We start from the raw sequence: 23,683 nt of genomic DNA on the forward strand, positions 1-23,683 counted from the left end.
CTGATTTTGTTCTGGGCCATTTACCTGATAATTTTATCGCTTTAACATAACCACTGTTGAACAAATATATAACTAATAGCACATTTTAAATAAATGCATGCACATAACTGAGCTTAATTTGACATCACAAAGTTGTTTATGATGCTCATACAAAAATAATGCAGGAATTGGAAAACACAAACTTTTCTACACATAACTAGACCAGAGCCCTTTGTGATTTCTAGAAGATTAATTGAACCTTGCTAATAGTACAGAGCAAAAATTGTCACATGAATGTTATAAACGTCCAAAACTATTATTTTCGTTTAAACTAACAGGCATACAGTCTGACTTTTGAATTTATCTCTATCTTTTATAATTATTTTTATTCGGGTGTGACACACGCACACAGAGGTTGTGTATTAAATACGAGTTCCGAGATATTGTAATATTTCATTTCATTTTACGTAAATTACACTACTCCTGGACACAATAAATGATACACCAAACTATGTGTCAGCATACTGTTGCCTTGCGATCTTTAAAATTTTGTACATTAGAGGCGAAGCTTTGCAGCAGCACTAATTATGTGTTCAGAAATATTTCTGCATCAGTTATCATGCGGGGTAAACATTAAATGCTGCTTCACGTCAGAAACTTTAACGGACTCTTATTCTGACTGACAGAAAAAAATCCAGGCTGTGGTTGGGCCAATCAGATGAAAGGGGCGTTTTAGCGCCGACCACCACTGTAAATGAAATATAGAAACCATGAACTGATTTTTATATCACAAATAAAAAATGAAAAATTGAGCTGTAATCTAGTTTTTCGTTTGTTAACTGAAACGAAAAAACGAAACACGAGGCATTTTTCGTTTCTCGTTATTTGATTTCAGATAGGATATCAAATGACCAAAAGATACACGGACCAAAAACAGTAGGTTAATTTTACACTTACCGCAAGCAAATTGGAAGCCGTTTAGCTGGTGGAAGCGCTAAACAGCAAAAGGTGTCCTGTTTAGTTATCTGTGGTGCAACCCTCCGGAGGAGCTTGTCAAACTGTCCTCTGTTTAGCCTGAAATATTGCACAAACCTCTCCTCATCCAGCCACAACTCCTGTACATTATGATGGTACGTGCCCAGTTGAAAATGTACCTGGAGGATATCATGCACCCATGCAGAACGAGGACGGCACTGTGTTCTTCTCCACAGCACGTACATGCCGCAATCTTCAGTAATTGTTTACGGTTTATTTTTGCAATTGATTAAAATGTAGGTAGAACAGCTGTCTTTTATTAATGGAATAGTCACGATTTACATATAGTGGGAAAGCATTTCCACAAAATAAACGTGCTTGAAGGTAGCGCCAGAAAATTTCTGTTTACTGTTGCCAAGCAACCAAGAGTAGGCACGCCAAGGAACTTCCATCAAGCGAGTGCGTGTTGCTCACTTCTTTTTTAGCTAATGTGACTGGGGGGTGAGAGATCAAAGTGTTGACTGGGAATACCAATAAAAAACTGTTTAGATTGTAGTCTCATTTGAAATGAGTGGAGGCTTGGACCCAGAAATGTCATTCCTTGACTAAATTTAACAAGCAGGTTACATTTTAATGAATGGAAACTAAAATGTAAAGTGACAAACAAAATCCATGACTTGCTTAATTGTCCATGACATTGACACAAAAAAAAACAATTCCTTGACTTTTCATGTTTGGAAAAGACCTTTGAAAATTTCATGATATTCCTGAAACCATGTATGTTTTGTTGTGTACCTTTTTAAATCCAAGAAGGATGCAAATTACAGTCCTGTCTTGTATGGTCTTCTGTTCTGACCTGAATTATTACAGCTACTTGTGGACTTTATATCAGAGTATATTCTGTTATATTTTAATTATTTAATTTATGCTCTGCTTAGACTCGACCATCATTTTTTCAAAGTGTCCAGCCTTAAAGCTGTTGACTGCTCTTCACTCTCTGTAATGTTTCAGCGAGGACGGAACCCAAATGCAGGTAGCAGGTATAACAAGACTTTTATTAAGACAAAAGACTTTTATTAAGACAAAAACAAGGGAAATCAAAAGCCCACGAGGGAGTAAACAGGATAAACAGAACTCAGATTAACAATGAACAAGCTAAACTTAACTACAACACAGGCCTAAGACAAACAAACAATACTTCTAAAACTTGACATTAGACTTTCAATGACTCTAGATGTGCTCTTGACTAGACATAGGTAAACAGACAAACCAGCACAGGACAGCAAACACACGGGCATTTAATATGGGAGCAAATCAAGGGGGAACAGGTGACATGAATGAAATAGTATAATTAACAAGGAGACGAGAAAAGGCCTGATTACACAAACCAAGGCCACATGCTTTCACACAAAACACAGGGGCCTGTCATGATCCTGTCACACAAAGAGCTAAAAAAACTGTGACATTAGGACAGGATCATGACACTCTCTTCTATCTTTCATATAAAATGTCTTTCTTTCTCAACAACTATTGCTAGGGTTGCCACCTGTCCCGGTTTTACCGGGATTGTCCTTCTTTTTAATAACCTGTCCCGGGAAATGTATCAACTCTCCCGGGACACTAAATGTCCCGGTTTTCGAAAAGCTATGTGAATATGAAATTTAGCGCGCGCACGGCAGAGAGGGAGACCATGCGTCTGTGTGTGTGTTTGCCTCATTTAGCGCATGTAAGACAGAGAGCATCCTGATTGGCCTGTTTCAGGACATCAACCCATCAATTGTCAGTGTGGGCGGGCTTTTATCTCTTCTCCCGAACCAAACTAATCAGTGTATCTAGAAACAGGAGCGCCCTGGCAGAGGGAGAGTGCCCCAAAAGCAAAAATATAAGACACATTTTACACCAGACTACACGAAAGTGTATCCCTGTCTTAAAAGAGTTAAAATCTTGCGTGGTGTAGAGTTTGTAACAGTGACTTCAGCTTTTCCCATGGCGGGTTAAATGATTGTAAAATACATGTTGAGGTGAGTTCAACAAGTTTAATTTCATGTGCATATTTGCTAGATGCTATTTAGACCTGTTTAGAGTTGCAATGGAATATAAATAAAAACAGTTTACATAAATAGCATAAGCAGCTTTAATAAATTGTAAACTTGATTTACATATTTTAACATAATGAACAAATAATTGGGTAACACTTTACAATAAGGTTCATTAGTTAACACATGAACTAATAATAAACTGCACTTATAGCATAAAGCAATTTTTTATCTTTGTTAATGTTAATATTACATTTATTTAAATCTTGTTAACATTAGTTAATGCACTGTGAACTAACATGAATAAACCATGAACAGCTGTATTTTTATTTACTAACGTTTTCAAAGATTAACAAATACAGTAACAAATTTACTGCTTACGGTTAGTTAACAAATAAGAATTGAAAAAAAGAGAATTGTAAAGTGTTGCCAATAATGGCATAGGCCTATAGAAATATTATGCTATGGGGGGGGGGGGGATGGCGGCTTGTGAGCAAACCAATTGGCCGGGTCATCATCGATATGTCCAGGTTTTTTATCAGACATGGGTGGCAACCCTAACTATTGCACTTATTGTACTATTGCATATGACTAATTTCTTTGTTTTCTAATCTTGTAAATCACTTTGGATTAAAAAGTCTGTTAAAATGTCAATACAAAACTATTATACAGCTATGCATTTATAATTCAGCTTCACATTCTCAGTGGAACAGTGTCTGTGCTTGCATGGTAGTGGGCCAGTAACCACTTCTTACTAAGTCACTGACTTCTGGGGCCCATTGCTTATTGCAATGTTTGCATGTAAGCTTCAGCATCTGAAGATTGTAACGGCCTGAGAGCACATGAAAGACAAATAAATAACAATTAATGTGTCAAATAAAATTTTTTTTTATTTCACACAAACCATTTATGCAAACCAGTATGATGGATCTACCAGCAGAGATTGCAACATCACCAGTGTCACAGGAGCATATTCTTGGAGGAAAGGATAATCAGGATGACATTAAAGAATGTTTGGGTTGTGAGCAAGTACTTGGAAAACAAAATGCAAATCAATTGAGTGCACAGTCACATTATCCAAAACAAACTGCGCCCGAATAAACTTAATCTGCCATGATAAAAACTTTCTGAAGAGCGTAGCAGAGTTACGTGAAAGTATGAGTGGTGCAAGCAATAGATCGTCTAAGCAATATGATAGGCATGGTAAGAGGGCTGCATGTCATCACATCCTGATTGACTCAAACATTACAATGGGCTCTGGTGTTGTGAGAGAGTTTACTTTCTGTTTTCTTCAAACAACTGTATCCTACTGACGAAAGCATTCTTGAGCATGGATTGATAAAAGTAAAGTGTGAGTGCGTGCAAGTGAGGGAGTAGGTACGATCACGCTCGGACATGGTTCAGTCTGGTTGGGTATAATGTGAGTGCGTCCTGAAATATAGGCACCAACCTTGTTCACAGATGATGTACTTGTCATCATGGAGTTTCACAAACTCTGTTGGAGGTATGTATTTAAAAAAAAACATACATTCTGTTTTGTCTACTGTGCAGAGTGTGGCGTTTATGTACCAGTTGATCACACTGCACAAAACCACTCAGAGGGTAAACATTCCCCACAACGAATGATGGCTTCTTTCTTGTGACAGTGATTTCATGTCATTTGGACGATGTTCTCAGCTGTCAACAAGTTGTCAAGGTTTTGTGGCCTCGCCTGTTAGCCAACATTGTTGGACCCCTTTCTGTCTTTTAGACCACCTGGACAATGGTGGCTTTGAAGCAATATTTTCAACATCAATGCTCTCAGAGTCCTGCAGAATGTCCTCAAGCCTTTGCATGTTAAAATCTTCAGAGAGAGAAAGAGAAAAATTTAAACATACAAGAAATCCAACTTTTCAAATCCACATCTTTTGTGGCAGTTACATGAGAGTCCAGTGCTAGCTGAAAAGGCAAAAGGATACTTAAAAATGGGCAAACAAACCCATGGCCCTTAAGATTATGTGTAGCTTAAGTGTGAAACTGAACAACCACCACATGATTTTGCAGAGAAACACTGATGCTGTCTAAATTTATCCTACTTCTGTCATGTGGACAGAGCTTGATGCATCAAATTGTGGTAACTTCAATATTAAATAGCATTTCAGGGTAAACATTTTTAGCTGACTAGTTGCTAAAATAGCAAAAGTTCAGGTGTAATGAGGCTTCTTTTGTACCTAAAGGCAGGATAGGCAGGAATTGTCTAAAAAAACCTTCCAAATTTGTTTAAACTGTCTTTATATACCAATACATAAGTAAAATGTAAGCGCTCTAAAAAAAGAGTGTATAAAACTCGAGTGTCTGTAGACCTTTCACGTTTTAAACACAGCTAATTATTTCCATTTGGGACGAAAATGGCTACCACCCCTGTTGCTACAGGATCTGCCCACACATGCGCACACCCGATTGATTTGAGGAGAGTGCACGAGGCACGAAATCTAGGAAGAGCAAAAGTATTGCAGAGAAAGAGCATTCAGAACTCACAGTACCTGCATATGCAGTCAGCAAAGGCAAACAAGGCAAAAAAAAAAAGGAATAAATGAAGAAATCAAATGAGAGTAAATATCGCGTGGCTTTTCCTTGAGTCGACGATGCAGTAGCGGTATTGTCTCCGGAGTTTAGTCCTCATTCAATAAATGAAGAAATCAAATGAGAGTAAATATCGCATGGCTTTTCCATCAGTCAACAATGCTTTCATCACGGAAACTCTTACATGCAAAACACTGTATATGTTATAAATCTTCCACGAAATTCACCTTCATCACCGTGTAACTGATGGTAATAAAAAAACGTGTATCAATGCAACCTGTTTTTAGCTTTGTCCTATAAATATAACTAGCTTGTTTGTTACAGAATAAAACAAAATATATTTTAAACTTTACAAGTATCGATATGCTAGCTTAATAGTGAGTACTAAAAGCCATCCTATTTGTTTATATTCATAGTGATAAAGTTAGGTGTATTATTACATGTGATTCTGACATGATGTTACTACATGCACCTTGCATGTGTTCCTTCCTCTCTGCTCGTTTCAGGTAAATGCTTCTCCCAGCAGAGCGGTCGGCGTAGCGCGTTCATGTGTTTTGGGGTGTGGCTTTAGAAGAAATACAGAAGGGAGGGGGTGGAGTGAATGGAAATAATTAGCTGTGTTTAAAACAGTCGTGAGAGGTCTACAGACACTCGATTTTTATACTCTCTTTTTCAGAGTACTTACATTTTACTTATGTATTGGTATATAAAGACAGTTTAAACAAATTTGCAAAAAAGTGTTTTAGACTTTTATACTAAAACCTGCCTACTCTGCCTTTAAAAACACATTGCATATGGCGTCCATGTGTGCGAGCTCGCATCTCCGCGTAAACAACGCGGCGCTAAACTGATTTTTGTAACGTGTTTTGAGAGACAGCTGGCAGAGACAGAAATGTCTGAATGCACACCGTATTTATTTTCTTTATTTAACAAAAACACAAAGATCTCTTGTTATTGTGAATGTACACAAATTAAATAAGACCCTTCACAGTTTCAAATGATGTCAAACACATAAGTGTATAATTATTATTGATGGAGTATTATACGTTGATTCTGCTATGATAAGGAGAAAACACGTCAAAACGCGTCGCCGCGTTTTTGGACCCCTGGGGGTTAACTCCTTGTTCTCATATAAAGCAGGGGTGGCGAACCTTGGTCCTGGAGAGCCTGCAGAATTTAGCTCCAGCTCTAATCAAACACACCTGAACAGGCTAATCAAGGTATAAAGAGGTACGAGAAAGCTCCTGGCAGGTAAGGTTTAATCAGGGTTGGAGCTAAACTTTGTAGTACTGCGTCTATCCAAGACCAACGTTCGCCATCCCTGATATAAAGCATACCTTATGTGTTTTACCTACCAGAATATTGGTAGCTACTAGTACATGAAGCTGTAATGGAGGGACTTGCACATGGAGACATATCAACTGTTTAAAAGTAAAAATAACAAACCATATTAGAACAATTCTTTAAAAAATCTTGGCCAGGTGTACAAAAGTAAACATTGAAACCTTTAACAAACATGGAAACTATTAAACCTAAATGGATGTGGCATTATAATGTAATTTATACAATAAATGTACAAGTATACAGAATATTGACTATCAATACCATTATCAAACCTGCATCTACTCCAAATCACCCATCACTCACGGTTAAAATATTTGACAAATTGTACAAGATGGACATTAACCAGTAGATGACTCCATGACAGACCCTCTTTCACCAGGTCACTTTAGGTCCTGTGCCTTTAGGCTTCGGAGTATAATGTGACTCACTGTTAGGCTTCGTTCATACTGCAGGGCTTAATGCTCAAATCCGATTTTTTGAAAAAATTTGATTTTTTTGCAAGGGCGTTCACATTTCCAATTAACTCTTTCACCGCCAGCGCTTTAAAAAAAAAGTTGCCAGCCAGCGCCAGCGTTTTTCATGATTTTCACCAAAGTTTAATGCCTTCCAGAAAATGTTATTCTTTAAATATATAAACATACAATATACCAAATGAAAGAACAGACCCTCTGCTTTCAAACAAAAAAAAAACGTTTCATCCTACCTTTAGTGGTTCTTTTGCAATCAGCTTTTGAATATGGGTAGGTTTTTGCAAAAACACCATATTTTGAGCATAAAGCAGAGATAATTCCATTTTTGTGACGGACTTTTCATAGAGATCCCATTCAGAGCGATCTTTAAAACAGACACGGACATGCAGCAGCTTGCCATAGGGCAATACTTCCGGTTTTAAAAAGTTGCGGAAGGGCGCCACCTGGTGGATAATAGTGGTATTGCGGAAAGACGGAAAAAACGTTTTCTCTTAATTGACGAGATATCTCGTCAATGGCGGGGAAAGAGTTAAATGCGACCTTTTGTGATCTCCTGTGTGAACGTGAAATGACCCAGAAGTGATCCGCATGCGCATAAGAGTACACAACGGTCAAGGACGTCACTTGTAAGCTAACGTTAAACATGGTGTAGTCAACAGCGGAGCTCTTTTTGCAATATAAAAGTTATTTTCCCAACGGAGCCAGCACAATTACAATCTTCTAGGGTTCTCCTCGACTAAGGATCTACATATTCGAATCAAATATATATATATTTGTTTTTTTGTTTTGTTTTTTTAAGGTAAAATGTAAGGTAACATTTGTTTAATTATTCCTCATAACATTTTAAAGCTACGATCTACAAAGTTACGATCTACAGAACATCACACAAAAAACATTTTGATGACTAAACCTAAAAAAATAACAAAGGGGATCCTGCCTTGGAAACTCCGGCTACAATTCAGTGTTTTTATTTAATTTGGAGATTTAGCGCGTCAAAGCAGTCATGACCAAAAAAAACCGACAAATGAGAAATGACAAATAATTTGTGATTGTTACTGTAAATGATAAAAACTAAGCTTTATATACAATTATGTACAATTAAACGTTAATTTATAACAAGAAAAACACTGAAATTAATGATTTTATAGACACTTCGCGTTATTATTTAGCACAGAAATACCTACTTGCTTGCTTTGACTTTGATCATCTCTGTATTCACTTTAGATACAGAAAGACCTGATGATATTATTTATTTTAGGAATCTCTGCTATCATTTCAAAGTGAACACCGACCATAATATTAAGTCACAAGAAAGACAGTTGTGTAAGGCATAAAAATAGGTTTGGTGCAGATATTTTCCGTTTCAGCACCGAAATTTAAAGAAACTGCTTACCTGTTTTGTAGTTTAACTTATGACAAGATAACCATTCTGTTTTAAATACATTTTAAAAACTTATGTGGCAGAATGGGTTTGTGCCCCTCCTATTTTTGTAATGTGAGGGTTTAGCCAATGGGTAATGACTCTGAAGGTATAAAAGCGCAGCGTGTCAGTCGTAGGTGTGCGTCATTGAGGGGGGCCATTACGTCATCAACGCGCCGCCGCTTGTTTGCTCGAGTGGACTGTTTACATCCGTGGTGAGTGTACTGTTTGGCCTCACAACACTTTAAAACGAGCTTTATTGGGGAGCTGATACTGATTATTTTCTAGTTGGTAGAGACTGCCTAAGCTGCTAACCACTGTTACAAAAGTCTATTTTGCTGCGTGAGGAACCAAATGTGGACAATTGAGACGGTAAGGAGAGCGTACCGGTGTACAATGATGTGTGTTTATAACATGTTTTGTATCGCTAGTGCTCTTAAGTGTCTGCTTTATATATTTAAAGGTGCTCTAAGCGAATTGAAGCGTTTTAGACCATAAAACATTTTTTGTTACATACCGGAAACATCTCCTCACTATCTGCTTGCTGCCTGTCCGCTGATCAAACTGTAAAAAAACGCGATCTCTGTAGACAGCCCAGGCTTCACAAACCGCAATATCAACAAATGGCCAAACCTAGCATCAAAAAACAAAACAAAGTATTCCAGCCAATAAACGACAAGAAGGATTTGGGGGTGGGGGTTGGGCGCGTTCATGAAAGCACGGAAGGGAGGGGGAGGGGGAGGAGTTAGCTACGCTCTGTCTGTTTGAAAACAGTTCAAACATCAACAGGAAGTGACGTCGCACATTATTCGCTTAGAGCGCCTTTAAAGGGCAATTTAGTCTCTGCTTAGCTGGTGCTGCGCTCTTTTAGGGGTGAGATCACTAACTGATTAAACTCCAGCGTCTCTCAGCGTTTCCGATTGTGAGTATCACTGGCTGCTTGAGCATTAAGCAAAGGGAGAAGAACGAGCAGCGTAACATCTTGCTTTGTGTTTGTAGGTGCAAGGTGAAGGCAATGGCTGCGTACTAAGTGCCGCGTTGCAGGCTGCATATTTCATGCTGCATACTTCCTGCTTTGGGCTGCATACTCCATACGCTGCGCTGCATGCTTCATGCTGCATATCTCATGCTCTGTGCCTCAGCGTGCGCTGCTGTTTTGTTTCTTACTGTTTCGTTTCCTGTGTGTGTGTGCTGAAACGCGATTGCGCGTTGTCTTTAAACAAGACTGAAGCGGCTCTGTATTGAGTGCTTGAAAGTTCTTTCTGTCTAATTTTGTTTTCAGCAGGGTTTCCCTATTATGTAAACTCTTTCTTTTCTTTGGTTGATATATTAATCATTTAACTTTATTTGTATTTTGGTGTTCTAACTCATTTGATCTGAATCCATTTGTTTATTTAATTTCTTTCCTTTCTTTTTTTACTATTTAATATTATTCATATTATTTGGTTGTGAAGCCAAGGGCATTTGGTTTAAAGTTTTGGGTTTTGTCTATTTTGATTTGTGCAGACTCATAGACTGGGCATTGCATTATTTCATACACATATATATATTCGAAGCTGTGTAATGTTTTGTGACTTACTTAACTTAGTCTAGTAAACAAAATCTTTATTTTGTGCAAGTCGGTCTTTTGAGCTGCACTACAAGTTATTGTTTTGTTATTTCTTTACCATTTTTTCTTCGTAAACTTTCTCTGCTTGCCGCGCTCATTTCAGAAACAGCGCTTGCATTCAGTGCGATTATTGTTTATTTTAATACCTCTCTTTGTTTTGGCAGGATCTGGGCGCTGGGTGCAGACGAGTGGCTCTATTGTGGTGGTGTGTCCTTCACCGTGTGTTGTGCTTCTCACTGATCCCAGTCTGTGTGTGTGTGTGTGCGTGCTATTTTCACCTGTTTGTAGTGATTAATTTGGCATATGAGACGGCCCCAGTTGGTAAGCCCCAGCTCCTCGCCCACAAAAGAAGTGTTTTATGATGAGTGGCCATATTTTTAATATTTGTACAACTCAATAAAAATATTTTTGTACCATTTACTTCTGTCTCTGACTCCTGGCGATTCGAACCTGTGCGTGCCTCCACGTCGAAAAACATCAGTTTTTGTATGTTTAGTTTGATGAACTTCAAAATATGAGACGCAGAGCACCTAGCCCGTGCGGCTAAATTGCATGCGCAAGCATGGCCAGCACGCAATAGCGCAACATCGATACAATGAAAAGCAATCCAAAATTTACAGACTTAAATTAGATCAGAATTAACGTTTATAATAAATAATTTTTTTTAATAAAATAGGGTCAGAAGTAACAAAGTGCAGAACAAATGTGCAAAATGCCTCAAGTGCACGGAAACAAAACACAAGCCAAATAGATGGACGTGTAGACCGGTCATAGGGGTTGTTGGATTTATAAACGCATTTAAAAAAATATGCTAAATATTAATATATTGGGAGAAAGCTGTTATATGTGAAATCATATAACGTGTGCACCCATAAGGCCAAAATGTAATGATGTGGAGCAGTGTTAGCAACGTCCGCCAGGCTCCCGCCTACTTCAATGCAGAATTATGATGTTTGTAGCGTATCAATGACAAACGGGTCGGATCCATGTGGCCTGGCCGTTCAGGCGGAGGTCGCATTTCAATAGATCGGATGCGTATCGGATTCAGGACCACATACCAAGGGGCCTGGGTCACATTTGGAAAGATCGGATCTGTTTCGTTCAGACTGTCATGAAAAGATCAGATACAGGTCGCAAAGGGGCAAAAAAATAAGAATTGGGTCGTTTCAGCCTGCAATGTGAACGTAGCCTTACATTTCTTTATGGACATAGCATGTAATAAAATGGTTCATTAGTTACATGTATGTGTATATAGCAATAATGAAACTTGCCTGTATCTCTTCAACAAATACGTCCCAGAGCATAAGAACAGCTTTGAGTTTGTTCTTGTTAACAACTGACATGGTACTAAAACACAAAAATAAATATGTCAGTTAGATCTTAGATCTGCCTTCAACTCAAACTTTGATTAATAAAATTTTATGAATGGAAAGTTTGGACCACATTAAAGAAATGAGGGTAAAGGGTGACAACATTTTTCTATTTTCTGGTAGAATATAGTGACGTCTGACTATTTGCAATTAAGGTGATAGGAGAATTTATGTTTTGTAACAACCTCTTGTTGTAACAATAATTATATTTATGGATTAAGGCTAATATGTCACCTAATCCAGTGGAACCCATTGCAGTTTAATCTAGTGATGTGACATCTGAAGCGAGGCCCCGGAGCTTGTGTCGAGCAAAAAGGGGCGTTTCAGATGAAGCCCCGATTCGAGGCTTGTATTGTTTCCGTGAAAATCACGTGACAATGACAAACGAGGCCTAGTTTTCTGTTGACTACGTCATTGCTTCATTCTGAGTATCGCTTCTGGATAAAAATGGTTCGAAACTCGCGCCTCTTGTGGGTTTTGCAATACGTTTGCATTGGTGTTGAGGTGTTGGTTGTACGTAGTGGCGAGTTTATAGTGAGTTTGTAGTATAGTTATCATTATATATCATAGCCTGTATTATATATTATATTACACTTAGTTTAGACGATTATTAGAGTAAATTAGCATATATCTAGTTCTAATACCTATAATACGTAATTATATTATATGTAAGGGATAATGTAGAGGCAGCCGGTAGTTATCGGGAAATAAGCCCCGACAGTGTGATCATTTAATTTTCATTTCATTTATTTATTTATTAAGCACCAATAAACACAACTTCCGTTGACCAGGGTGCTGTACAAAGAAAAACAATACAACCATAAAACAATACCATATCTATAGGGCAAATTACATCGGCATTCAATTTGTATACGCTAGATCAAATAAAAATGTCTTTAACTTCCCTTTAAAGGTGCACAGAGTTGGTGCAGCTCTAATTTCAGGAGGTAGGCTATTCCAGAGTCTAGGCCCGGCATTAGAAAAGGCCCTATCCCCTCTAGTCTTACGTTTAGTTCTCGGAACCACCAGAAGGCCTAGGTTCGCAGACCTAAGCACTCTTGAGGGTTGGTGAACACTCAGTAAGTCCGTGAGGTATGAAGGAGCCATCCCATGTAGTGCCTTAAAGACTAATATTAAAACTTTAAAAGTAATTCTCTGGTGCACTGGCAGCCAGTGAAGTGACTTAAGGACCGGAGTTACATGATCTCGTTTCCGAGTTCCTGTCAGAACTCTTGCCGCAGCATTCTGGACTATTTGCAGACGGTTAATAGATGATTCACTGATCCCCATATAGAGCGAATTACAATAATCTAGCCTTGTGGAGATAAAAGCATGTATAGCTTTTTCAAAATTAGAGACTGATAGTATAGACTTAATTTTCACCAGGGTTCGTAGCTGGTAGAAGCATGATTTTACAACTTGATTGACCTGTCTATCAAGCTTTAGGTCACTGTCCAGTACCACGCCCAGGTTTTTAACATATGGCTTCACATATGGTGTCAAGGAGCCAAAATTTACATTAGTTTTGTCCCGTGAGCTGGAAGGTGTGAACACTATACACTCAGTCTTTTCCTCATTTAACCCTCTGGGGTCTAAGGGGTTTTTAGGGCCCTTGGGAAGTTTTGACATGCACTGACATTTGTGCTTTTTTCAGTTGGTTAAAAACATATTAATGGCAAAAGTCTCATAACACTGTGTTCATCACAAACTGGGCTACAATATCATATAATCAACATGTATGTACATGTTTGTATTTTTGAGAGAAAAATGTTTATGCGTGGTTTTTGAAAAAGCAAAATTTTTAAGTCACTGATATAACTCCACAAAACTCATTCTAAACATGTTTTCCCAAGACTTTTCAAACTGGATCTAGTAGTCTAGAGTTTTTTCTTCAAAATGATGTGAAAATCATATGGCCTACTCAATCACATAAAGCAAGATATTGATTTACAATTTCTAAGACACTTTTGCTTGGGAAAGGCCGTATGCATGGAGGCGGGAAAGCTCCTGAATAATCAGTGATTGACAGCTGAGAGACAAAAGAGTTGAATAATGAGCCACTAATGAGCCTTGTGTGGATGTTCAACAGGAATAACTTTCTCTGTAGTAAAACCATGATAAGGTTTACTTTTCAATATAATGTAAATACACACACACACATTATATATATTTATATATATATTTCTATTGAAATATTTTCTATTAATTTCACAAGTATAAGTTACCTTTTAAAAACCATAGTAGCTTAATCATGGTAAAGATACTGTTTGGCCATCTTAACATGAACACACTTCAACCCAGGGTTAGTGTTTGGTTGGCCAGCGAGAGGTTTACTTTTGTGCAGTAAAAAGCTCAAAAGAACAACTGCCTATCGTTGTCTGGACTCTTATTTGTGTATTTGTAATCATTATAGTAGAAACACAACAAGGGACACGCGTGGTAAACGTATCAATGTTTGTTTACAACCGCCGCCATTACCTCACGTGTTGATCATGAAAGCAGTGAATGTGTGCACACGCGAGTGATCCTGTGTTTAATAAACTTGCTGTGCGGAGATATGCGCTTAGACGCAACTAAATAAGGATTGTACTGTTTGGAATCGCGCATTATATAAGAATACCAAAAAGCGCGTCGAGTTTCCTGACTCGCGTGTTTGTGTATGTGCGTTCCAATCGCGTGAACTGTTTGACGGAAGAACAAAGAAAACACTCGCGTCTGGAGATACTGACACACATACGCAAGGAAATAAGGATTTATGTCATGTTTGGTGCAATCGGATGGAACAACAAGGAATGGAGAGACTGGATTGTGGATTGCATATCCATTGACTGCAGGAGGCACGAGTCATGCATATGGATGTTTCTGCTCATTCACTTCAATGGCGCGGGGGTGTGGCGATCCGATCTCATTACAGATAATGAGGTAACTGGCGAAATACGGTACTTCTCCTCCTTCTCATACAGTTTACACCGAATGACAATATCTGTTTTCAATTTCACTTATATCATTTAAAAGGAGACATTCCAAGCATTATGTAGACATTTATCTTTTGTTTCTACACCAAGTATTCGTTAAGTTACAGTTTATTTTTCTGACGCGTTTCTGAAAGGACTTCACTGAGGGAGAGAGAACAGAACGTGCATCATGTTTATTTTCTTAATTTTGCGAAAAGCACAACATTCTGTTTTTATTGGGAGTGGACAGAAAAAAACTAGACACTTTAACGTTTGAAATGATGTATAAATCATATCTGTATGTCAAAAATCAGCAGAGTAATTTAAGTCTCTTTGCGGAGTGATTGAAAAATAAAGAGTTTGCGGCGCCCGCGCCACCGTCGACCCCAGAGTGTTAAACTTAAAAAATTTTGCGACATCCATGCTTTCACCTCCTCAAGGCACTCAGCCATCTCTTCCAAATTCTTTCCATGATTTAGGACCCGACGCGAAGCGGTATTAATATAATATATAATACAGGCTATGATATATAATGATAACTATACTACAAACTCACTATAAACTCGCCACTACGTACAGGACCCGACGCGAAGCGGAGGGTCTTGTATCACACTGAAGCTTATTTCCCGATAACTACCGGCTGCCTCTACATTATCCCGCTTATTACACGGCTACTTGCCACATAAGAAAAAAAACTGGACTTGAATATGAATTTGAAACATTTTATTGGCATATTTGTTTTAAATAAAAAATTTTATTCCAATATCCCAATTTATAAGCTGGTACTGACCTTCTTATGTTATCCAGCATCATCGGTTCCCTGTGAAAAGGTGTTTACTAAGGCTTGAGAGGAGCTTTCTAAAAATAGAAACCGCCTCAATCCAAATACTGTTAAAACACTTTTGTTTCTAAATAAAAACCAGTAAACACTTTTCCGTGTTGCAGTTTGCTGTTCCACACTTCCAGTCACATAAGCATTGCACTATTGCACCCCCAGTTCCTTAAGAACTACATTATTGCATTCCCAGTCAGCACTGCACTCACAATAATTTCTTTACACTCATTCGGGGCATTCACTGTTATCACTAACCCAAAGAACTACTGAATAGTTGAACACAAAGTTGTGTATGTGTGAGTTGTGTGTACATAGGTTAACACAAGCTAAATGTAAAATACTTTATTTAATACATAGGCAATAGAAAAAGCCCACACAATGACAATTTGGTTGCTCAGGATGAATAGATTTGTGTGCGATACATTGCTTTGCACAGCAGGTGTCACTAGAGAGCACACTGTTTCATGAGGCTTCAGGTAAATTAACCTTTTGGCGAACCAATGGGCTGGAAAGCCTCAGTGGTTCAGGAAGCTTCATTTGGCCATCACTAGTTTAATCCAATAACAAAGGTAACATACAAGCAAAACACAATAATATGGGTAACACCAGGCATAACTAACATTGACCGACAAACAAAAAGTGAGAACACAGGGTATATATGACAAGGACCAATCACAAAACGGCAGAGATGCTCACAAGTCTTTGAGCTCGAGTCCAAGTCAAGTCTCAAGTCTTTAAGCTCGAGTCCAAGTCAAGTCTCTGGGCTGGAGTCCAAGTCAAGTCTCAAGTCTCGTTGTAACAAATAAAACTCTAATAACAAATAAATAAATTATAAACATTTACAAAAAAAGGACAAAGTTGCACATTAAGTAAGGTCTAAAATTAGCATTAGGTACAGAAATTAAATGGATAATAACACTGTCTTTATTGTACAAATTAAATATTATTATTTTTAGAGCAATAGAAGTGATTTTCTGTTTGTCTTGGGTTGTTTGATTAACATAAATGACACAGACTTATGTAGGTTAATTGAGGTTACTGTCTCTTTAAGAACAAATAAGCCCTGGTTTCTGACTGGTTTCTTAAGACATAAACAAATGTTAGAAAACAATACTGTGAGATCATTTTGTGTGTATGTGCCCTGTCAAGAAAAGAAAGATTTTATGTTGGCTTAACTTTTGAAACACTTCTCTCTGTATGTGCGCTACTGAGGACACTTAAACGCGTGCTCACACACAGGCGGAGAGCGTTGTTTTTTATTGCTCTATTTAGCAAATGTATGTTACTGGACTACAGTATGACACAAAGTAGCGCAACTCTGGACCTGACTGGAGCTGGACCGGACACATTTAACCACATGTACGTAGAACCAATACATAGAACCAATAGAACCAATACATACCATTAGAGACCAACAAAAACCAATACACTGTAGTGTGTTTTGGGCCATATTCCATTAGAACCAATAAAATTCCCAATAAAACCATTAGAATTTTCTGTAATGGTTTTATTGTTTTTTACAGCAGGGCGTACAGAAATCTGCTCACTTGAGCGCCTTTATGCGGTTAAATTGTTTAACCATTTAAACAATTGCAAGCCTAAGAAACACGTTAATGATGAACTTACCCTATTTAAATTGCACATTAATCCGCGAATCGCATGCGAGCAGAACCGCGGATCCGTCACAGCAGTACTAAAGCTTCATATGAATGGCACAGCAGTGGCCGGTGCAGTCCACATGTATGTTCGCGGCCGCGCGCGGAGCAGATAAGCACGTGCTACGTCGTGGGCAAGTTGTAGGTAACGGAGAGAGGGGAATAACAGTGAGCTCATCAGACGTTTCCTAAAAATAAACATTGTTCACGAGTCGAGTCTGAAGTCTTTGAGGGCCGAGTCTCAAATAGAGGGTTTTCACGGCGCGTCATCAGAGCGGAAGACGCCATATTGGAGGCACTCCGCATTACAACAGAGCAGTATATGCCGAACGTCGTCATGGAAAATGGTTAATTATTGCCGTGTTTGAGATGGTACCAACAGTACATATTGAGAAAAACATTTGGATTATTATCGACTTCCGAAGTTATTTAAAACCAGGGAAAGGAATGCAAGAAATTATCAGAGGAGCGGCGCTTGTGGTTGGTAAAGCTCAGGAAAAAGAGTAGTATTGTATTAGAAATATGATTGAAGTACATAAAGTATAAAACAATTATGCTTCTACTTGTTGTGCTTTATTTAAAGAGTATTTAATATGTACTTTAGTGTATACACAAAATGTACTTAAACACAAATAAAATTTGCGCTGCAATGCCTTACTGCCAGTGTGCTTAATTGCTCTTAACAAATTTTCTATTGTAATGATAATAATATTTTTAATAGTAAATGGTAAAAACAATTATTGCTTTTATTTTTTACTGTGCTTATTTTACAGTAAAGCACTTTGGTAGGACACCGGCTATTTTAAATTTGCTATATAAATAAAGCTGACATTGACATATGGGCTCTGCATGAAAACTAGGTAGTTCACTAACTTACATCGGGATATGCAACTGAAGGAAGAATCGCCGGGTTGTCACGGATCCTAGAAGAGGGAGCTCGTAGGGATCTGCACCGCCTATAAATTGTAATTTCTCGAAATATCGTGCCTTTTCTTGTGGTCCAAGTCCTTCCCTATATGCCTTTGCATCTTGGATGCGTTTTCTGTTGTTTAGACATGTCTACATTCACTTAAAGTATCCAAAGCGCATAATATTCCATTGTACTCCGTTCAGTTCTTTACACCGAGTGCCTCCACAATGGCCGCGCATCCGGGTTACCGCCCAGAACGTGACGTCGGTCAAAACCCTCTATCGAGTCTGAAGTCACTGTGTGTGCGACTTAAGTCGCACTCGAGTCCGAGTCTCAAACTCGAGTCCCCATCTCTGCAAAACGGAAAAAATAATTCACTATGACAGCACACAAGGGGTTATACATGAGAACAATAAGTGTCCATGGTGATAAACAAGAGGGTGGAGACACTAATTAACACAGGGAGAAGGGCATACATGAACACAATACAAACAAAGGTAACACAAGGACATTAACCATTACACCTTATATGAAACAGGCTCCTTAATTAACACATTAACAAGCTTATGAACTGAATCAGGTGTTTTATAAATGGAGACATCAGCTGTGTCCGAAACCACTCCCTCGTTCACTCATTCACTATTCCCTATATCAGTGTTTCTCAACCCTGGTCCTCAAAGACCCCCTTCCAGAATGTTTTAGATGTCTCCTTAATTAACACACCTGATTTAAATCATTAGCTTGTTAGGGAGACATTCTGGAAGGAGGCTGATGAGTTGGTACAGGTGTTTTAAATAAGGAGACATCTAAAACATTCTGGAAGGGGGTCCTTGAGGACCAGGGTTAAGAAACACTGCCCTATATAGTGCGTGGCAGTTAAGTGCACTATATCAGCAAAGAGTGAACCAAATGAGTGAGCAAATTCGGCCGGTGACGTTATTAGCATGCGCCAGAGAGCGTGGACAATTTCGTCATTAACATTAATTATGTTAATGTTCATGTGTCATATTTATTGCATTATATAGTAACAAAACAATAAAAACAGCTGCATGTCTTGTTTACTTTTTTTAATTTATATAAAAAATATAAACACACTACAGTCACATTTGTTTATAAAATATTAAATATAACAGTGTATAAATAAATTATACATAAAAAACTGTCAACAAAAACCTACACAAATGTATTAACATATGTTATTTTAAAATTTTCGCGGGGTTTCCAGTCAGGGTTCCACAGCTGACTCTCGAGGTAAACCGGGCCTGAAATGTACTCCGTCTTGTTAGTTTTCGTTCTGATGAAACTTCTTTCCCTGAGGAGAAGAAAACGTAATTAATTAAGAAGAGCAACAGCTCAAAGCTTTGTTAGCTCGAAGACGCCACCTAAGAGGATTTTAGTACAGTACACACTACAGTATAACATAACTTCAGATGATCCTTCCAAATCCTATAAGAAACAAAATTCCAGTAATCAATTTAATAATCATTGTTTCTTATAAGAACTATGAGAATTTTTTATTTTATTTTTGCTGCTACTACATTGCTGCTGGATGTAGTTATGTTTCAATACATACAATATTTTATAGAACACAATTCAACAAAATGTGATTAGTGCATCCTATTATGTGTACAAGTGTCATTATTGCCCATTTAAAAAATGTTTACCCTTTCAGTCTGGCACACGAGCTCCATACTGCCTGCTGAACCAATCAGTGCCTGTCGTCAGGTTGTATCTGGATGGGCAAAGTGATCTGAGGCCAGACTTTCGTCTCAACAGACAAACCCTGACATACCTTATTAACACCCTTCATCAGGGTCGTGATCATGGTTGGGGTCAGGATCTAGAAATTCTGGTCTTTCTGTTCTGGCTGGCAAGTACAACTCCTTACCGAGCTGTTTGCAGAGCATTTGATATGCCCTGTTCACAGAGGTGGAAAGTAACGAATTACATTTACTCACGTAACTGTAATTGAGTAGTTTTTATGTGTACTTTTACTTTTTTGATTAGTTTTTAAAATCTGTACTTTTACTTAAGTATGTTTTGTTTAAAGTATTGTACTTCACTACATTTCATATTAAATCATATCCGTTACTGAGTAAAATTTTTTTTTTAAAAGCAAGGTGATTAAGACGCGCAACGGATGATTGATGGGCGGGGGAATGCACAAAAAGAACCATGGAGACGGACGAGACAGGCACGCGCTAATGCAGACCCGCCTAAGTTCAAATCTTATGAAAGAAACCCCTGGTCATATTTAAGTGACCACTTTCCACTGACGCGAAGCGAGTGTTTCTTTCATATGAAAGGTAGGATTCATGCTCTTGAGTACGAAATTGCCGACCAGGTTTTTACCGCTCATTTGCACGACATGTTTTTAATACCATGCGCATTATCTTCCAGGGTCTAGCAGCTTCGCGTCAAGTCAAACACAGCTTCAGAACATCCTCGAGAATACGCAGGTCATTAGACATTGCAGAGAGAGAGAGAGAGAGAGAGAGAGAGAGAGAGAGAGAGTGAAAGAAGAACTAGGCCAGCCTAGTTTAAACTGATAGAAAGGCAACAGTAACTCAAACAACCACTCGATACAACCGAGATATTCAGAAGAGCATCTCTGAATGCATAACACTTCGAACCTTGAGGCGGATGGGCTACAGCAGCAGAAGACCACACCGGGTGCCACTCCTGACAGCTAAGAACAGGAAACTAAGGCTACAATTCACACAGGCTCACCAAAATTGGACAATAGAAGATTAGAAAAACGTTTGCCTGGTCTGATCAGTCTTGATTTCTGCTGCGACATTCAGATGGTAGAGTCAGAATTTGGCGTCTACAACATGAAAGCATGGATCCATCCTGCCTTGTATCAACGGTTCAGGCTAGTGGTGGTGGTGTAATGGTGTGGGGGATATTTTCTTGGCACACTTTGGTCCCATTACTACCAATTGAGCATCGTGTATTGTTTCTGACCATGTTCATCCCTTTATGACCAAAGTGTACCCATCCTCTGATGGCTACTTCCAGCAGGATAACGCCCCATATTTATATATATATATATATATATATATATATATATATATATCACTGGTTTTTGAAATCCAAAACAAATCCAAATCAGAAATAGTGTTTAACTACTGCGTCCCTTGTTGTACATCCTGTTTGCTCATTCTGGTAGAATGCAGGAGGTTGGTTAGGGTCTCCAAGGGGCTCAGGTGCATCATTGCCAGCACAGAGAGGGACATTGCGCTTAGTAGCGATGTTGTGCAGGACAATACAGGCAAGGGTTATGTTGCATGCTTTCTGTGGTTCCGCTCTCAGGTAGTTAAGGCATGCAAAGCGCCTCTTAAGAACTCCATTTAAATGCTCAATTGCACATCTTGCTCTGCAATGAGCAGTGTTGAAGCGTACCTGCGCCAGTGTATTTGCTGTTAGAAAAGGAAAAGTCATCAGCCATGGTAGGAGTCGGTAGGCACTGTCTCCTAATATTATGCCATTCGGTCGGTTGGTTTGGAGGTCTCTATATAGAGTGCTCTCATTCAGGATGCATGCCTCATGGACAGACCCAGGCCACTTGACAAGCAGTTGGTGATGATGAGGTCAGCATCACACACAAGTTGGACATTGATGCTGTGCCTCCCCTTTCTGTTTATAAACTCCCATTCATTCTCACAAGGTGCTTGTATATGCACATGTGTGCAGTCAATTGCTCCAAAAGTATTGGGCATATTCCCCAAAAGAAAAAAGCTGCGCTTGGCCTGGGCAATCTGGTTGTCTTTTGGAAAAGAAACAAATTCATTGACCAGGCTGGCCAGTGCGATTGACACGTCTCTCACCACATCACACACAGCTGATTTCACCACTCTCATATAGTCACCAACAACTTGATATAAATTCCCACATGCATTAAATCAGAGAGCAATGAGGATCTGGTCTTCCACAGACAGACCGTGACTCCTTTGGGTTCTGTGTTGAAGTTTTGGCCTGAGAAGGTTCACAAGGTACTCTATATCAGCCTTCCCAAAGCGAAACCGGACATACAGCTCCTCAGTGGTGTATTGCTCCAGTGGCTTGGTACGTTCATACGAACATACACCCTTTGATGGTATCCTCTCCTGGCAAAGTGGTGGTGGCGGTGGACAACACCTGCCATTTCCCTGTCTCGCCGTGAATCCTCTGAGAAAGGCTGATTTATATGGCTGTGTAGTTGGTATTTTTAAACACCTATTAAAACTGTTTAGTTTTGGCTTGTGTTCAATTGAGGTAATTGGACCCAAGGCCTATAATTGATGAACAATGTTCACTATAGTAAAGCAACAGAACCATGGACTCAAGAAGCTGTAACTTCACTGCTGCTGAAACCAATGCACTTCTGTTCGGTGCCATTATGGAACAATAGTGGGAAGTTTTAATTCTGCTAAGAATACCAACAAAAAGAAAAATTATTTTTGGATTTTAATCACAGAAAATGTGAATGCCATAGGGTCTGGCCAGAGGAGGACCACAGACCAAAGCAAATTGCAGTGGAAGAAGCTTAAGGCCAGGGCAACAAAGGACCATGCTGAAGCCAAAAATCCACAAACAGGCAACAAGCCATTTAAGAGGGGAGATTAAACAGATGTGGTCCTCGACATCATTGGAGGTGAGAAGTCGCAAGCCCTCCATGGTATTCAAGGTGTTGTAGGGGATGGCGAGCCTTGGATTGAGGAGTTCCTCCTGAGGCTGATCCAGAGAGCGTATTTATATTGAATCTCAGCTCTGTTCCTGAGGAAGAAGCTGGACCCTCATTGGTTGAGCCAGTGGTAGCTGCTACAGGATCTCACAGGAAAGGCTTGAAGCGCCCTTCATCAAACAAAGATGATGATTACAAGGCACTTCTGGAAAAAGAGACTGAAAGGGCAGAAGCACAGATTTGTCTGGCAAAGGAACAACTGACTCTGACCAAACTGCGGCAAACCAAGGCCAGACTTGAGATCCGCCTCCTAAAGGCTACGCTCAGACAAGCTGGTCTCTCTCTTCCATCAGATTAAGAAGTCTGAAATTATTGTGGAGTATTTGACATTAAGTCTTTTTATATTTAATACATCTATATTTGAAACTTGTTATAAATATCCTCAATGTACAGTGTTTGTGTTGTAGGTCTCAGATGAGCGGACTGCTGGAAGAGGATGGGGTGGGGTTTTTCTTGTTTTTAGTTTTTTTTTTTAAATGTGTGTGTTTTCATTTCAAATAAAAATAAACTTATACTGACCCCACACTGGCTATTCTACTTGTTGCTCTTAACATGTCTATAGTTCTACATTGGGATTTCCTATCCTGTTTGAGCACTGGTTATCCAGATTTGGTGATTCTGAAAAGTTCCTATCCGGATCAGATTGATCCAATCCGATGTTGGTTTGAAAAACTGGCTCAAAATCAAAAGTAAGATGGATTACGTGATCACAGATTGCAAGATCAATTTTATCCGGATTAAACCTTTAGAAAAACTGGACCCAGGGTGCTCAGAAACAGCATTCTGTATATGAAGGCACTGTAACCACCAGAGGGATACAACATTTGAGGAGATGGAG

Source organism: Paramisgurnus dabryanus, chromosome 6 (assembly GCF_030506205.2).
Source record: "Paramisgurnus dabryanus chromosome 6, PD_genome_1.1, whole genome shotgun sequence".
Lineage (NCBI taxonomy): Eukaryota > Metazoa > Chordata > Actinopteri > Cypriniformes > Cobitidae > Paramisgurnus > Paramisgurnus dabryanus.